At 41.6% G+C, this 19,089-nt stretch overlaps 1 pseudogene; it reads left to right on the top strand.

Moving 5' to 3' along the window:
* Positions 1-16,028: 16,028 nt before the first annotated feature.
* Positions 16,029-18,277, top strand: LOC104671012 (annotated as a pseudogene).
* The last annotated feature ends 812 nt before the right edge of the window (positions 18,278-19,089 follow it).

Raw genomic sequence — 19,089 nt, 5'->3', positions numbered from 1 at the left:
AGAGGTGTTTATAGTATTCTCTGATGGTAGTTTGTATTTCTGTGGGGTCAGTGGTGATATCCCCTTTATCATTTTTTATTGCGTCTATTTGATTCTTCTCTCTTTTCTTCTTTATTAGTCTTGCTAGCGGTCTGTCAATTTTGTTGATCTTTTCAAAAAACCAACTCCTGGATTCATTGATTTTTTGGAGGGTTTTTTGTGTCTCTATCTCCTTCAGTTCTGCTCTGATCTTAGTTATTTCTTGCCTTCTGCTAGCTTTTGAATGTGTTTGCTCTTGCCTCTCTAGTTCTTTTAATTGTGATGTTAGAGTGTCAATTTTAGATCTTTCCAGCTTTCTCTTGTGGGCATTTAGTGCTATAAATTTCCCTCTACACACTGCTTTAAATGTGTCCCAGAGATTCTGGTATGTTGTATCTTTGTTCTCATTGGTTTCAAAGAACATCTTTATTTCTGCCTTCATTTCGTTATGTACCCAGTAGTCATTCAGGAGCAGGTTGTTCAGTTTCCATGTAGTTGAGCGGTTTTGATTGAGTTTCTTAGTCCCTGAGTTCTAGTTTGATTGCACTGTGGTCTGAGGGACAGTTTGTTATAATTTCTGTTCTTTTACATTTGTTGAGGAGTGCTTTACTTCCAATTATGTGGTCAATTTTGGAATAGGTGCGATGTGGTGCTGAGAAGAATGTCTATTCTGTTGATGTGGGGTGGAGAGTTCATAGATGTCTATTAGGTCCGCTTGGTGCAGAGCTGAGTTCAAGTCCTGGATATCCTTGTTAACTTTCTGTCTCGTTGATCTGTCTAATGTTGACAGTGGAATGTTGAAGTCTCCCATTATTATTGTATGGGAGTCTAAGTCTCTTTGTAAGTCTCTAAGGACTTGCTTTATGAATCTGGATGCTCCTGTATTGGGTGCATATATATTTAGGATAGTTAGCTCTTCCTGTTTAATTGATCCCTTTACCATTATGTAATGGTCTTCTTTGTCTCTTTTGATCTTTGTTGGTTTAAAGTCTGTTTTATCAGAGACTAGTATTGCAACCCCTGCTTTTTTTTGTTCTCCATTTGCTTGGTAGATCTTCCTCCATCCCTTTATTTTGAGCCTATGTATGTCTCTGCATGTGAGATGGGTCTCCTGAATACAGCAGACTGATGGGTCTTGCCTCTTTATCCAGTTTGCCAGTCTGTGTCTTTTAATTGGAGCATTTAGTCCATTTACATTGAAGGTTAATATTGTTATGTGTGAACTTGATCCTGCCATTATGATATTAACTGGTTATTTTGCTCGTTATTTGATGCAGTTTCTTCTTAGCCTCGATGGTCTTTACATTTTGGCATGTTTTTGCAGTGGCTGGTACCAGTTGTTCCTTTCCATGTTTAGGGCTTCCTTCAGGGTCTCTTGTAAGGCAGGCCTGGTGGTGACAAAATCTCTAAGCATTTGCTTATCTGTAAAGGATTTTATTTCTCCTTCACTGATGAAACTTAGTTTGGCTGGATATGAAATTCTGGGTTGAAAATTCTTTTCTTCAAGAACTTTGAATATTGGCCCCCACTCTCTTCTGGCTTGTAGAGTTTCTGCCGAGAGATCTGCTGTTAGTCTGGTGGGCTTCCCTTTGTGGGTAACCCGACCTTTCTCTCTGGCTGCCCTTAAGATTTTTTCCTTCACTTCAACTTTGATGAATCTGGCAATTATGTGTCTTGGAGTTGCTCTTCTGGAGGAGTATCTTTGTGGTGTTCTCTGTATTTCCTGAATTTGAATGTTGGCCTGCCCTACTAGGTTGGGGAAGTTCTCCTGGATGATATCCTGAAGAGTGTTTTCCAACTTGGTTCCATTTCCCCCTCACTTTCAGGCACCCCAATCAGACGTAGATTTGGTCTTTTTACATAATCCCATACTTCTTGCAGGCTTTGTTCATTTCTTTTTCTTCTTTTTTCTTTTGGTTTCTCTTCTTGCTTCGTTTCATTCATTTGATCCTCAATTGCTGATACTCTTTCTTCCAGTTGATCGCGGCGGTTACTGAAGCTTGTGGATTTGTCACGTATTTCTCGTGTCATGGGTTTCATCTCTGTCATTTCGTTTATGACCTTCTCTGCAATAATTACTCTAGCTGTCAATTCTTCCGCTCTTTTTTCAAGATTTTTAGTTTCTTTGTGCTGGTACGTAATTCCTCCTTTAGCTCTGAGAAGTTTGATGGACTGAAGCCTTCTTCTCTCATCTCGTCAAAGTCATTCTCTGACCAGCTTTGATCCATTGCTGGTGATGAGCTGCGCTCCTTTGCAGGGGGACATGTGCTCTTATTTTTTGAATTTCCAGCTTTTCTGCCCTGCTTTTTCCCCATCTTTGTGGTTTTATCTGCCTCTGGTCTTTGATGATGGTGACGTACTGATGGGGTTTTGGTATAGGTGTCCTTCCTGTTTGATAGTTTTCCTTCTAACAGTCAGGACCCTCAGCTTTAGGTCTGTTGGAGATTGCTTGAGGTCCACTCCAGACCCTGTTTGCCTGGGTATCAGCAGCAGAGGTTGCAGAAGATAGAATATTGCTGACAAGCACGTGTACCTGTCTGATTCTTACTTTGGAAGGTTCCTCTCAGGGGTGTACTCCACCCTGTGAGGTGTGGGGTGTCAGACTGCCCCTAGTGGGGGATGTCTCCCAGTTAGGCTACTGAAGGGTCAGGGACCCACTGGAGCAGGCAGTCTGTCCCTTCTCAGATCTCAACCTCCGTGTGGGGAGATCCACTGCTCTCTTCAAAGCTGTCAGACAGAGTTGTTTGCATCTGCAGAGGTTTCTGCTGCTTTTTTCGTTGTTGTTGTTTAGCTGTGCCCTGTCCCCGGGGTGGAGTCTACAGAGACAGGCAGGTTTCCTTGAGCTGATGTGAGCTCCACCCAGTTCGAGCTTCCCAGTGGCTTTGTTTACCTACTTAAGCCTCAGCAATGGCAGGCGCCCCTCCCCCAGCCTCGCTGCTGCCTTGCGGTTACATCGCAGACTGCTGTGCTAGCAATGAGGGAGGCTCCGTGGCCGTGGGACCTTCTCGGCCAGGTGTGGGATATAATCTCCTGGTGTGCCCGTTTGCTTAAAGCGTAGTATTGGGGTGGGAGTTACCCGATTTTCTAGGTGTTGTGTGTCTCAGTTCCCCTGGCTAGGAAGAGAGATTTCCTCCCCCTTGCGCTTCCCAGGTGAGGCGATGCCTTGCCCTGCTTCAGCTCTCGCTGGTCGGGCTGCAGCAGCTGACCAGCACCGATTGTCTGGCACTCCCTAGTGAGATGACCCCAGTACCTCAGTTGAAAATGCAGAAATCACCGGTGTTCTGTGTCGCTCATGCTGGGAGTTGGAGACTGGAGCTGTTCCTATTCGGCCATCTTGCTCCGCCCTCCAATATTTCAATATTTCACAATTCAGTGAGATGTGAGGTGTGCATCTCTAATAGGTTAGTTTTATCAAATTAAGAGAATTCACTGTTTCTAATTTGCTAGGATGACTTTTATATTAATAATGAAGCATGGTTGATTTAAAAAAATTTTTTTGTATCTACTCACTGAGATAATCATTTATTTTTTCTGATGTTAATGTGGAGATTAGAGATTGATTTTCAAATTCCAAACCAATGTTGAACTACCAATAAACTCAATTAGATTATGGTGCATTTATTAAAAGTATATTACTATATTCAGAATTCTAACATATTGTTTATAATTTTGCCCTGTGATTGGGAAATATATTGGCTGATGGAAAAATTGAGGAGGGGGCACTACCATAATGCATGAAATGGGCATAAAAAACTTAACTTGCTGATATTTAAAAAGGTACTCTGAAATAAATTTTAGTGCAGAGTGAATTTTTGAGGATTCCAACAGCAGGAGAGAAACAGTGAGGTACATGAGGTGAGCAGAGAGGCATATTTTAAAGGCCTGTTTTCCCCCAAGAAACATCACCGAAATAAACACTTGTGTGAGATTGCCTTATTCAAGAGTGCTGTCCTTAGAAAGTGGGAGTGAGAAGAAAGAGGAGAGGGGCAGGGATGAGCATATTCAATGCTGTGCTTCCTAGTTGTCCAAGCTTGGTATCAAGCATGACCAGAGGTGACTTTATTATTAAACCAATAAAATTTAACTGGAAGTTAAACTTCCAAAGAGTTTGTAAAACATTTATCCTAAAACATTTTTTTAATTCTCTCAGAGAGAATCCCTCACTAGCTGTATGAACATTGACTCCACAAATTTGAAGCTGCTCTGAACAACAATGGTTGTTTGATCTGATGAAACCATCTTCTGAGAGGCCTTATGAATAACTGCTTCTAGGCACAGTCCACTTAGGAGGAAGAAAAGAACGGAATATATCCACTCTTGGTGAAATAACACAATTCTCACAACAAAAGACTGCTGTGTACCAAACAGAAGAGAGAGGGCACACTAGTATTGAGTTGGCATTCACACATTTACATGCCTGTAAGGTAGCCTGACAACTACAAAGTTAGGCCACATTGCTTACATTTTCAGCAGGGCAAGGGGAAGCATGATGAATTCCTTTCTCTTGTCAAAGAAAGAGAGAACACCTTACAATAATATCTTGCTGTCTTCTGAGAGACCCTCAGTTCATTCACGAGGTACTTTTAAGAAACATCTACACATTTGTCCCATCATCTTGGATAAATTACTACAGTGTATAAACTTGAGATTTGGCTTTATTTTAGAGGGACTAATCTAAATTCCAATAGTTCAACTATGGATTCAGACTAACCATATTAAATGTGATGTTACTGTTGTATTTCTTTTATGGTTTTTAGGAAAATAAACAAAACAGTCTCAAATAGTATAAGCATAAAAAGATTTATTATGGTATAAAGGTCATTAAAATCTAGGACAAGTGCAGTGGCTCACGCCTGTAATCCCAGCAGTTTGGGAGGCCGAGGCAGGTGGAGAATGAGGTCTGGATCTCGAGACCAGCCTAACCAACATGGTGAAACCACATCTCTACTAAAAATACAAAAGTAGCTGGACGTGGTGGCATGTGCCTGTCATCCCAGCTACTCAGGAAGCTGAGGCAGGAGAATCGCTTGAACCCAGGAGGCGGAGGTTGCAGTGAGCTGATATTGCACCACCACACTCCAGCCTGGTCAACAAGAGCGAGACTCCATCTCAAAAAAAAAAAAAAAAAAAAAAAAAAAATCTGATAGAGGCCAGCTGTGGTGGTTCATGCCTGTAATTCGAGCACTTTGGGAGGCCGAGGCAGGCGGATTGCTTGAGGTCATGAGTTTGTGACCAGCCTGGCCAACATGGTGAAACCCCGTCTCCACTTTCTTATAATTTTTAAAGAAAAAATTAGCTGGGCGTGATGGCAGGCGCCTGTAATTCCAGCTACTTGAGAGGCTGAGGCAGGAGAAAAGCTTGAACTTGGGAAGCAGAGGTTAAAGTGAGCCGAGATTGCGCCACTGCACTCCAGCCTGGGTGATACAGCAAGACACTGTCTCAAAAAAAAAAAAAAAAAAAAAAAAAAAAGAAAAAAAAATCTGACAGAAAAGTGTAGACACAAATTTTAGACTGAATGTCAGGGAATGATTTTTCTGAACCACATTGCAAATTGGCTCCCTAAAAGAAGATACCATCAGAAATCAGTAAATACTGAATCAGACAGCTGCTGACCCACCACAGGCCTCTGCCTTCAGAAACAAGCAGCAAATATTAAATAGTTGGGTCAATCCTAGTATCCATAGAGAATAAATGTGTACAGTAATTCTCATGGACTATTTTTGGAGGACAAATGTTTCATTCATTTAAAGAACAATCTGGCAATACTCCATAAAATTAGGTTATGCGTTTTGGATACATAATTTTGCTGAAGACTGATTGCTACAAAACACACAATAGATATAAAATAAAATAGCTAGAAGTAAAATACTTACTAATAAGAAGAATCTCAGTAGAATAGGAAAAGAGATAAAGAGGAATAACTGACAGAATGCTCCTAATTACATAAAACAGGATCAAGGTCTACACAAAACACTGTTGAAAATGTTACATCAATTCAACTTATTTTCTCCTTAGGTATAAAAATCATAGCACCTTTAAGGTCTCCCTTTCATGGAGTTAGATGAGTTTAGACAAAAAAAGAAAATGTATGGATTTAAGAAAGTCCTGGGATGCTCCTTTTCACAACCTAGACTAATTAGCCTAGACTAATATTTTATTCATTACTGTATGTGATTGGCATGCTGCAGGACCTGGATTCTGAATCCAGATTCTAGCAGAATTAGCTTTCTGATCTTGGACTATGATCTAACCTCATTGAGTCTCCTATCTACAACTTCTCAATGCCTCTAAAATATGCCAGAAGAATGAGACATAGTAGGTGTGATTGTCTAGGATGCCCAGCAATAAGGACACACTTTCTACAGTGAATGGACAGTCAGTAATGATCCAATTACTGCTCTCTTTCCTTGGCTGATTCAATCACAGCAACCCAGCAGTCTTTTCAGAGTATCTTCCAGAATGATACAATTTTCACCATAATTCAATCAGGTTCTGAACCAATTTGCAAGGCAAATTAGTGTTAATCCCCTGCTTATTGGAATAGCTGGTTTCTGGTTTATATATAAGACAAAACATATGATAAAAACACACTCAGTACTAGCCAGTGTTATTTACCTCTTTTCCTAGCTCAACTATATGGCTGGCCTTATCACAAGACTGAACCCATGGAGTTCTGTCCATCAACCTTGGAAGAGCAGTCCTGGAGGTAGGCAGGTCCAGAGTGCATGTCACCTGCCACCAGGTCAGGACCGAGAACAAACCTAGGCCTGGGCACTAGATCACTTGCTGTGTTGACCCAACACTCCTTCCAATGCCCTTAGCTCTGTGAGGATGTAAAATCAGGTATGTGTGGGCTGCTGTGCTGGGTTTCCAGCAGGCACGGAGCTATTCCCAGACCCAAGAGGGGTCCAATGGCCATCAAAACCTACATGTCCAGGAGTCAGTGGCTGAAACCACAAAGGAGCTCCAGTTACCTTAAGGAAAGATGGATTCTGCCGATGACAGGGTTCAATGGTCCCAAACCAGCCAGGAGATGCCAGTGCTTGCAGAGCTCAACAGACACATTCTCAGGATGCCTCCATAAACTGCTCACAATCAAGGCCTGAAATACAGAGCAACCCAGGAAGGGGAGAGGGGAACAAACCTTGTGTTGCTTATGGCTCACAGTGAGATAGGAGTTTGGCAGGACTAGTTTTGCAAGACAAACAGGAGGCTAGTCCCCAAGACACGGGTCACAATACCCCCTTGATAAGACATGATTCCTTAAAAAAAAAAAAAAAAGCTGGGTATGGTGACTCACGCCTGTAATCCCAGCACTTTGGGAGGCCAAGGCGGGTGGATCACCTGAGGTCAAGATTGGGAGTTCGAGGCCAGCCTGACCAACATGGAGAAACCCCGTCTCTACTAAAAATACAAAAATTAGCCGGACGTGGTGGTGCATGCCTGTAATCCCAACTACTCGGGAGGCTGAGGCAGGAGAATAGCTTGAACCCGGGAGACGGAGGTTGTCGTGAACCAGGATGGTGCCATTGCACTCCAGGCTGGGTCACAAGAGCAAAATTCTGTCTCCAAAAAAAAAAAAAAAAAGCCCAAACCAGCTAGAAGGAAGATAGCTACAAAAGCAACCTCTGGTTACCCTCATTGCTCATTATATGCTAATTATCATGCATTGGGATTCTAAAGGACACTAACTCTGGAGCAATGACAGTTATGTTTACAAATGCCATTGCAATGCCCAAGAGTTACTTCCTATATTCTGTAAGGGGGAGAAACTCCTGGTTCCACAAGCTCCTGCCCCTTTCCCAGACAAATGAAGAAATAATCGACCCCTTGTTCAGCATATAATCCAGAAATGGCCATAAAATAGCCAGCTAGCCACCCTGCCCCGTGGTGCTACCCTGACTATGAGGTAGCCTCCTTTTTGTTCCTTAGTTTCCTTAATAACTTGCTTTCACATTACTCTGTTGTCTTGCTCTTGAATTTGTTCTGGCTCAAAGTCAAGTATCTACTTGGTCTCCCAGGCTAAACTCCAATTATAGGGGTATCCTTGCATCAACAGCACCACTGCCTTCAACCAATGCCCCGGAAGGAGCTCCTCACACCCCAGTGGGGACCGTCATTATGTTATTGTAAACTTCCTTGGGACTGTCCATCTAGGAGCAAGAAGTCGCTCTGATGGAGATCATTCCTTACATAGTTCTTCCTCTCCAAAGTGCCTTAAAGTTTTCTCAATTATAAAACTTTGATTTATATGTAATCAAGAATATGCTAAGGAGCTTTACTTTTAGATCAACTCAGAATTCATCGTTCTTTGTACATGACAACTAAAGCCTGTTCCTTATTCTCCACCTGTGTGGAGTCAGGACGGCTCTCTGCAGTCCAGACCGCCCCCGGAAGCTGCCGAAAACCGACGATTCCATCAAGAAGGAACCCAGAAAGGAGAAGAACCTCTGCCTTTCTGCAGGCTTGCAGTACGACCTGCTTCAACTGCTGCCCTGGAAGGAGCCCGAGGCACCCCAGTGGGGACCCTCATGTTGTCTCTGGGGACTTTTGCGCCAGAACTGTGCGCTGCACGCATAACAGCCTTGAAGTCTTTGCTGTGGAGATCATTCCATAATTTGTTCTTCCTCTCCTGAATGTCCTAAACATTTTCATTTAGAAAAACTCTCTTCATGCAGTGAATAATATGCAAAGTGCTAAGGAACTTTTCTTTTCGATCTACTCAAAATTGTGATGGTTCTTCCATTGAAACTGTACACATTGATTAAAGCCTTTCCCTTATTCTCCAACTGTGGAATGAAAACTAGTAAATCAAGATTGGTAAAGATGGGCCTGAAGCAGACAGAAAAGGGTGCAGGGACCCAGTTCAGAGCTTTTTCTTTTTCTTTTGATTATTATTATTTGAGATGGGGGTCTCTCTGGGTCGCCTAGGCCGGTGTGCAGTGGCGTGATCAGGCTTTAGTCTAAATTCCAGGGGCCTTTGAGGAGCTGTGGATACTAACAGGGTGGGAGGGGACCGCTGGGTGGATCATATGCTGGAGTTGCTTCGAAACTGACTGTGGCCCTCCAGATAATGGCAGAAAACAGGCATTAGCAGTGTTCTTTAAATCACGGGTTCCCACTGCCCCCCACCACGGACCGGTTAGGAACCCGGCCCCAAAGCCGGAGGTGAGCATCGGGCAAGCGAGCCTTACTGGTAGAGCTCCGCCTAGCGTCAGATCAGAGGCATTAAATTCTCACAGGAGTGCGCACCCTATTGTGAACTACGCATGCGCGGGACTAGGACTAGCTTTCGCTCTCCTCATGAGAAACTATTGCGTGAGTGATCATTTGAATTCTAACATCTTCATCCCGAAACCATCCCCGCACCCCTCTCCATCCGTAGAAAAAATGTATTCCACTAAACTGGTCCCTGGTGCCAAAAAGGTTTCGGATCTATGCTTTAAAAGGTTTAAAGGTTACATTGTAACAGAGCTGAGGATCGCCTCACTTGGAGCCGATGGCACCTGCGCACAGCGAAGCTGGTTGAAGGGCCCCCGATGGGGTGGGACTGGTATAGCCTCCTCACCTCATTTTTTCCTGCGCTTCACAGACATCTAGCTGACTGCCTGCACCATCAAGATCTGGACTGCAGAGCACGTCTTTCACCACCCAGGGGAAACTGTTACAACAGCTGCAATGCACAAATACCCAAGCCCTGAGAATCTGAGCATGGTGTGGACAGATGTATAGATCCCTCTGGCAAGTTGCGCAGCCACAGACTTCTCTGCACAGAACGGGAACTGCAAGTCCCTTACTGTTGCAGCAAGAGCCAAAATATAGTCTTCAGGACCCAGAAAATAAAAACTATTTTGACTCAAGAAACCATAATCATTGTGAAAAGAATCAGCCTCAGTAGTTACCTTGAAGACATGAAGACAAGTGCAATATCTTCAAATGCTAATAAAGGCTGGGAAGCACTGGAATGGATAATACTTAAACTACATGCTAAGACTGACAAATTGCTGGCTTCAAAAAGAGGAAGCATAAAAACTCTGGTAGCAGCAGCATCATTTGCAGAGAAATGATAATGAATGTTGGTAGGCAACATCAAGTACCCCAAGTCTCTCCAACCTGGCAATCTGTTATTTTAAAACCATATCTTAGGTAGAATTTTTAAAAAATAGACTGATATAAGACTTTGTGACGTGGGATAAAAACAAAGAGGTTCAGGGTGTCTAAATAAAAGGGATCATCTAAAATAAGTGTTGTTTGAAATGATTGTCTAATTTTGAGAGTTCCAGTATTTATGTGAAAATTTAAAAAATTTTCAGAAAGTACTTGGCAGTTTGCATGGACATTGAATCATTTTAAGGTAGAATTTTTAAAGCTTTTCACACCTACCTGACTTTGGTGGAACTCCAGAACAAAGCAGAGCCACCTCTTATATACACACAGTTGCCCTGCTGCCATAAACTGCAACAGCCTGCATAGGAAATTCACTTTAAAAGGAGAAATTGCTCAGTTTTAAATGATATTAATGTGTATAAAATAACTTGTTCTGCTATAAACCACCATTAAAAACCAATGTTTTGGTTTAGTACTTGAATATTTTTGGAGTAAAAATTATCACTAAAATAGTATATGACTCCAACAAACATATGCTTTTATTATAATAAAAGTACTATATTGATTTGTCAAAGTTTTATAATGTAGTAAAGGTATTGTCTTCCTTGGATTTGTACTTTATGCTTTAATATGCTGTTCCATGAGCTGGCTACATTAATTGGAAAAATAAACTCATTACTTGAAAAACAAAACAGAAAATGAAGAGTGGAGATATATTAAAGGGGACTGAAAGAAGATCCCTAGCCTTGTGCCTTCTGCATTAACAACCACAGGGTTCCAGAGCATCAACTCCAGGTCAGACAATTCCAGGCAGCTACAGTAGTCTACCCTGGTGAGTATTGCCCAGGATCTGGAAGTCCAAGATGAAAGTGCTAGTGATTCAGCTCCTGGTGAGGGCTCTCTTCCTTTCATGCCAATGGCCATGTTGTAGCTGTATTCTCACATGGCACAGAAGGAGAGAGAGAAGTGGGTAGAGGGGCAAGAGAAGAAAGGGAGAGAAGAAGAGGGACCTGGTATCTCTTCCTCTTCTCATCAAGGGCACGAATCCCATTATGAAACCCCACCCTCATGACCTCATCTAAACTCAATTGTCTCCCGAAGGCCCCATCTCCAAATATCATCTCCTTGGAGATTAATCAAAATTATTATGAATTTTGGGGGAACACAATTCAGTGCAGAACACCAAGTATATGGGAGACTCTCATAATCTCTGCCCATCTCAGGGCCTGCAGCAACTAAGACTCATTCCTTCTTGCAGGCATCCCAGGAGAAAGATTTACATGTCTTCACAACTTTGGTGTAAAGATTTGCTGTAAAGATTACCAGCCTTTACACCAAAATCCTTGGCAGAGATGAGAAACATGCAGTAGAGAATATACTTGGGACTTTTACACTTTCCTGTCCCCTCAAATGTTAGAAATCAAAACCCATAAATTGGATGATGGCATTAGTTTAGTCTATCTGTGATTATATCAATCTTTTCACATTGTGACAGTTCTAAGTATCAGTATAGAGAAGCTTAGGTGTTACATCTTATTGGGACGTGGAACTAGAGCTGTGTTTGCTTTGCACTTATTATTAGACTAATTAAATGTCAGTTATCCATGTCATAAAAAATAAGTAAATGGTGAAAGATGAGTTAGAGTGTTTTTGTGGTTTGGATGTGGAGCTTCCCATCTGCTCATCCTCACTTTCTGTTCTGAAGTCTCAAAATCTACTTTTTTAAAAAAATAAAACCACACTCCCATTCCTCTGATAACCCATTATTCCATTAACCAATTAACTGTTAACCATAAATGGATTAGGACATCAAATGGTCAGAGCCCTGAAGACCCAATTACTTCTTAAAGGCCCTACCTCTCAATATTGTTACACTGAGGATTAAGTTTCAACATGAGTTTCAGAAGGGACAAACATTCAAACCACAACATCCCTGAATGCCAATTAATTATAAGGAGAAATTAATTGTTATCTTAGATGACATGATGGTGATTTGAATTTGAAACCTTTTAAAGGTCTAGGGATTAAAGGGACTATGAATGCAGCACTGGCTTTGGCTCCGTCAGGGCTGCCTCTCTGTGCAACACCCAGATTAGATTACCCGCTAAGGTTTCCTCTGGGCTGGCCAATCTGAAAGCAATATGGAATTGTGTAATCCAAGGGCTCCTGAACACAAGGGAAAAGGTGTTTCATCCAGTCTCACAGCAGGAAACACCAGCTTTTGTGTTTTTATACTTTTCTGGCCAAGTGCATGGTCCTAATCAGATCACAGGAAGCATAGTGGTGATATTAATTCTAGAAGCAAATTGTAACTGATGATGGAATTGGTGGTATTAACATAAAATCCTAACATCTTAGATGAAACTCAATCTGCGATAGGGTGGTTTCAGTGATAAAAAGAAAAGGTACTCCTTAACCTGTGGAGAGAAAGCTCTTTTGAGGAACCCTGGCTAATAGTTTATCATTGCCCCAATCCACATTGCTAGTCCTGGAGCAGAGACTGCAATCTTGTTCTCCAGGCAGAGAAAAGCTTGAGGGAGAGGTGTGTCCTCAAAGACAACTTGCGATGTTAGTGAGAAGCAGGGTAGTGGTAGTCACTCAATTCTTTCCTTCTTGTCTTTTATTTTCTATTTATTTTATTTGCAGTAAAATACACATAACAAAATTTGCCATCTACCATGAATTCTGAGTCTATCTAGAAGTAAAGTTCCTTAGCATATTTTTTCCCCCTGACATTCAGTCTAAAATCTGTGTCTACACATTTTTATCATATTTTAAGCGAATTTTATCCCATAATAAATAGTTTTCTGCTTATACTATATGAGAGTATTTTCTTTTCCTAAAATCCATAAAAGAAATTGACCAGTAATATCACATTTAATATGGTGAGTCTTAATCTGTAGTTGAACCATTTGAATTTAGATTTGTCCATCTCAAGATAAACTTGAATCTCAAGTTTTTGCAATATATCAATATATCGATGGTCACAGGACAAATAATAATATGTAAATGTTTCTTAAAAGTACTTCCAGAATGAGCTGAGGGTCTCTTAGTAGATGAGAAGATACTATTGTAAGGTGTTCTCTCTTTTTTTAAAGAGAGAAAGGAATTCATCCTGCTTCCCCCTGCTCTGCTGCAAATGTATGAGATGTGGCCTGACTTTGTAGTTGTCATGCTAACTTACATGCATGAAAACCTATGAATGCCAACTCAGTTCTAGTGTTCCTTACCTCTTCTATTTGGTACACTTCTATTTGGTCTTCTGTTGTGAGAATTATGTTATTTGTACAACAGTGGATTTATTCTGTCCTTTTCTTCCTCCCAAGTGGACTGTGCTGAGAAGAAGTTATTCATAAGGCCTCTCAGAAGATGGTTTCATCAGATCAAACAACCATTAGTGTTCAGAGCGGTTTCCAGTTTGTGGAGTCAGTGTTCATACAAGTAGTAGGGGATTCTGTTTAAGATAATTATAAAAATGTTTTAAGACAAATGTTTTACAAACTCTTTGGAAGTTTGCCTTACAGTTAAACTTTATTGGTTTAATAATAAAGTCACCTCTGGTCATGCTTGATACCAAGCTTGGACAACTAGGAAGCACAGCATTGAATATGCTCATCTCTGTCCCTCTCCTCTTTCTTCTCATTGCTACTTCCTAAGGACAGCACTCTTTTTTTTTTTTTTATTATACTTTAAGTTCTAGGGTACATGTGCATAACGTGCAGGTTTGTTACATATGTATACTTATGCCATGTTGGTGTGCTGCACCCATCAACTCGTCAGCACCCATCAATTCATCATTTATATCATGTATAACTCCCCAATGCAATCCCTCCCTCCTCCCCCCTCCCCATGATAGGCCCCAGTGTGTGATGTTCCCTTTCCCGAGTCCAAGTGATCTCATTGTTCAGTTCCCACCTATGAGTGAGAACATGCGGTGTTTGGTTTTCTCTTCTTGTGATAGTTTGCTAAGAATGATGGTTTCCAGCTGCATCCATGTCCCTACAAAGGATGCAAACTCATCCTTTTTTATGGCTGCATAGTATTCCATGGTGTATATGTGCCACATTTTCTTAATCCAGTCTGTCACAGATGGACATTTGGGTTGATTCCAAGTCTTTGCTATTGTGAATAGTGCCGCAATAAACATACGTGTGCATGTGTCTTTGTAGTAGAATAATTTATAATCCTTTGGGTATATACCCAGTAGTGGGATGGCTGGGTCATATGGTACATCTAGTTCTAGATCCTTGAGGAATTGCCATACTGTTTTCCATAATGGTTGAACTAGTTTACAATCCCACCAACAGTGTAAAAGTGTTCCTATTTCTCCACATCCTCTCCAACACCTGTTGTTTCCTGACTTCTTAATGATTGCCATTCTAACTGGTGTGAGATGGTATCTCATTGTGGTTTTGATTTGCATTTCTCTGATGGCCAGTGATGATGAGCATTTTTTCATGTGTCTGTTGGCTGTATGAATGTCTTCTTTTGAGAAATGTCTGTTCATATCCTTTGCCCACTTTTTGATGGGGTTGTTTGTTTTTTTCTTGTATATTTGTTTGAGTTCTTTGTAGATTCTGGATATTAGCCCTTTGTCAGATGAGTAGGTTGCAAAAATTTTCTCCCATTCTGTAGGTTGCCTGTTCACTCTGATGGTAGTTTCTTTTGCTGTGCAAAAGCTCTTTAGTTTAATTAGATCCCATTTGTCAATTTTGGCTTTTGCTGCCGTTGCTTTTGGTGTTTTAGACATGAAGTCCTTGCCCATGCCTATGTCCTGAATGGTACTACCTAGATTTTCTTCTAGGGTTTTTATGGTATTAGGTCTAACATTTAAGTCTCTAATCCACTCTTGATCAAAGCAATCTCACATGAGTGTTTATTTCAGTAATGTTTTTTGGGGGGAAGCCAGGCCATTAAAATGTACCTTTCTGCTCACCTTATGTACTTCACTGTTTTTCGTCTGCTGTTGGAATCCTCAAAACTTCACTCTGTATTAAAATTTGCTTCAGAGTGCCTTCAAAAATAGAATGAATCAGGCGAATCTTGACTCTCGATATGCTGCAAATGAGACATATTCCCTATATTTGAAAAGTCTTTGACTGAGTGGGAAAAGTATATAGATAGAAAGTCCTTTTTAAATATCAACAAGTTTAAGTATTTACATGACCATTTAATGCTTCATTCTAGTGCCCCCTCTTCAATTTTTTGATCTTCCAATATCTTTCCCAAATCACAGGGTAAAATCATAAACTATATGTTAACATTCTGATTCGAGTAATATACTTTTAAAAAATGCATCATAATCTAATGGAGTTTATCAGGAACTCAACTTTGGTTTGGCATTTGAAAATCAATCTCTATTATTCTCCGCATTAACAGCAGAAAAAAAAATATACGATAATCTCAGTAGATACAAAAAATCTTTAAAAAAATTCAACCCTGCTTCGTTAATATAAAAGTCATCTTAGTAAATTAGAAACTGCAAATTCCCTTAATTTGATAAAGCATATCTATATGAGATGTACATCTAACATCTTATCACATTGTGAAATACTGAAATATTCAAAACTGCCAATTTCTTTTTGAAATAAGAAAACTGCCAATAACTGGACCCATTCTCTCACATCCTGCCCCACCCTATTACAGTCTGATTCAATAGAAACCCAAGGAGTTTCAACAGTGCCTTCTGGAATGATAAACTTTTCATCACAACCCTATCATCGTCAAAAGCAATTAGCAGGGTAGATAAGTGTTAATCCCCACATGACTGGATTCTGGTATCTGACTTCCTGTACAAGACAGAATGCTATAAAAACCCACAGTCAGGGATGAACTGAGCCATTTGCTCCTTTCCTATACTAGCTACTAGGCTGGACCTGGTCAAGCTTTGGGAGGCTAAGGCTATGGAGTTCCATCCATCAACCTTGGAAGAGCTGTCTTGGAGGCAGGCAGGTCCAGAGCCCCACATGCCACGGGACTTGAACAGAGAGCAAGCTTGGGCCTGGGCACTGGATAACTTCCCTGTGCTGAACCGCCACTCCTGCCAATGCCATCAGCTCTGCGGGAGCTCTGCTGCGCGCTGGCTGCTCCACTGTGCCTCAACCGGGCACAGAGCCCTTCCCGGAGATGACAGGGGCCAAAAACGGCCTCCAGACTCCCTTGTTGAGGAATCAGTGGCTGAAACCACAGACCGGCTCCAGTACTCTCAAGAAACGCAGATGCTACCGATGGTGAGGCCCAAAGCGGCCTGAACCAGCCTGGAGATGCCAGTGCCTGCGGAGGTGGAAGTAAGCAGAGGTGGAAGTACACACGCCCAGGGCGCCCTCTGCAGTCCAGGCCGCACCCGGAAGCTGCTGAAAACCCAGGGTTCCATCAGGAAGGAACCCTGAAAGAAGAGGAACCCCAGCCTTTCTGCAGGCCTGCAGCACGCTCCGCTTAGCTGCTACCTGGGAAGGAGCCCGAGGCACTCCAGTGGGGGCCCTCATGGCGTCCCTGCGGACTTTTATACTGGAGCTGTGCTTTGCAAGCATAAGAGCCTTGAGGCCTCTGCTGTGGAGATCATTCTTTAATTTGTTCTTCCTTTCCTGAACGTCCTAAACATTTTTCATTTAGAAAAACTCTCTTCATGGAATGAATAATATGCAGTGTGCTAAGGAACTCTTCTTTTAGATCTACATAAAATTGTGATGATTCTTTTATTGAAATTGTACACATTGTTCAAAGCCTTTTCCTTGTTTTTCACCTGTGGAATCAAGACTGGTAAATCAAGATTGGTATAGATGGGCCCAAAACTGACAGAAAGCCGGCAGGGACCCAACTCAGAGCTTTTTTTCCTTCTTCTTTTTCCTTTTTTTTTTTTTTGAGATGGGGTGTCACTTTTTTGCTCAGGCTGGCATGCAATGGTATGATCATGCTTTAGTCTAAATTCCAGGGGGCCTTTGAGGAGCTGTGGATACTAACAAGGTGGGAGGGGACAGCTGGGTGGATCACTTGCTGGAGTTTCGAAGCTGACTGTGACCTCCCAGATGAAGGCAGGAAACAGACATTAATAATGTTCTTTAAGTCATGCTCCCCAACCTTTTTGGCCTCAGGGACTGGTTGCATGGAAGGCAATTTTTCCATGGATGGGTGGTCAGGGTTGGGGGAATGTTTTATGATGAAACTGCTCCACTTCAGATCTTCAGGCATTAGATTCTCATGAGGAGCACACAAGGTAGATCCTTTGCAGGTCCAGTTCACATTAAGGTTGGTGCTCCTATGAGAATCTAATGCCACAGTTGATCTGACAGGGGGCAGAGCTCAGGCAGTAATGCTTTCTTGCCCGCTGCTCACCTCCTCCTGTGTGGCCTGGCTCCTATTAGTCCACAGGCTGGTACTAGTCTGTTTCTGAGGGATTGGGACCCCTGCTTTAAATCGTTTACAGGTTACATCGTATGCTAATAAGGGGTGAAGGAGGAGGTTGGGATGTCCTTCATGTGGGGTTGATGGTGCACAGTGAAGCTGGCTGGGGTGCTGGGAGTCAGGTGGGGCAGGTGTAGCCTCTTTGTCTCATTTACCCTGTGCTGCCCTGACATCTCTCAGGCTGCCTGCTCCATCATAATCTGGACTTCAGAGCATGACTTTGCCCACTCATAGGAAACTGTCACAATAATTGAAATGCACAAATGCCCAAACCCTATGAACCTGAACATGGCTTGGATCGGTGTATTGGACAGACATAGATCCCTCTGGAGAGTTGCACAGCCACAGACTTCTCCACCAAGAGTAGGAACTGCCTTCCATTGTGAAGTCTCTTATTGGTACAGTAAGAACCAAAACATGTGCTAGAACATTCTGTAGTTAATCCTATAGAGAAAACAATGGAACTTAAATCTACTAATATTTCATTTACAAATATGGTTTTAGTAGATGAGAGATATACACAAACCACATCATCAGGACCCAGAAAAAAACTATTTTGACTCAGGAAGCCATAATCACTGACAGGAAGCAACCTCAGCAGTTACCTTGAAAAAAACGATGGCAAGAACAGTATCTTCAAATGCTGGAATGGGTCTTACATAAATTACATGTTAAGATTGAAGAATTGACAGCTTCCAAAAGAGGAAGCATAAGAATTCTGATGGTGGCTGCAGAGTTTGTAGATAATTGATAATTAATGTGTGTAGACAATATCAAGTACTTCAGGTCTTTCCAAGTCAAATTTATTTAAAAATATAACCATATTTTAAGTATAATTATTAAAAAGCAGGCAGATATAAGACTGTAATTTTAGATAAAGAGAAATAGTTGCAAGTCATCTAAATAAAAGGGATCATCTGAAATTAGTGTTGTTCGAAATGACTAATTTTGAGCATTCTAGTATTTATATGAAAATTTAACAATTTCTTTGAAAGAAATTCTTTGAAATAATTTTCAATTTCTTTGAAAGAAACTAGATGTTGGCATTAAGTCAGGGTACATGTGTGGGATTGTTATTTAGGTGAACATGTGTCATGGGGGTTTGTTGTATTGCAGTGTTTCATCACTGTATTAGTCCATTTTCATACTGCTAGGAGAAATACTGGGTCGTTTATAAAGAAAAAGAGACTTAATGGACTCACAGTTCTATGTGGCTGGAGGGGCCTCACAATCATGGCAGAAGGGAAAGGAGGAGCAAAGGCACATCTTACATAGCAACATACAAGACAGCATGTGCAGGGGAACTGCCCTTTATAAGACCATCAGATCTCATGAGACTTATTCACTACCATGAGAACAGCATGGAAAAAAATGGCCCCATGATTCAATTACTTCCCACTTGGTCCCTCCCACTACACTATCGGGGGAAACCCCTCCCCTTATATTCAACGTGGGTTCTTTTCTATTTCCCTAGGCATCCACTGGTCTGAGAAATAAAGGGAGAGAGCACAAGAGAGAGAAATTTTAAAGCTGGGTGTCCACGGGGAGGCATCACATGTCAGC

The sequence above is a fragment of the Rhinopithecus roxellana genome, chromosome 3 (assembly GCF_007565055.1).
Source record: "Rhinopithecus roxellana isolate Shanxi Qingling chromosome 3, ASM756505v1, whole genome shotgun sequence".
Classification (NCBI taxonomy): Eukaryota; Metazoa; Chordata; class Mammalia; order Primates; family Cercopithecidae; genus Rhinopithecus; species Rhinopithecus roxellana.
The sequence above is the reverse complement of the archived record's forward strand: the minus strand, read 5'-3'. Positions and strand labels throughout refer to the sequence as shown.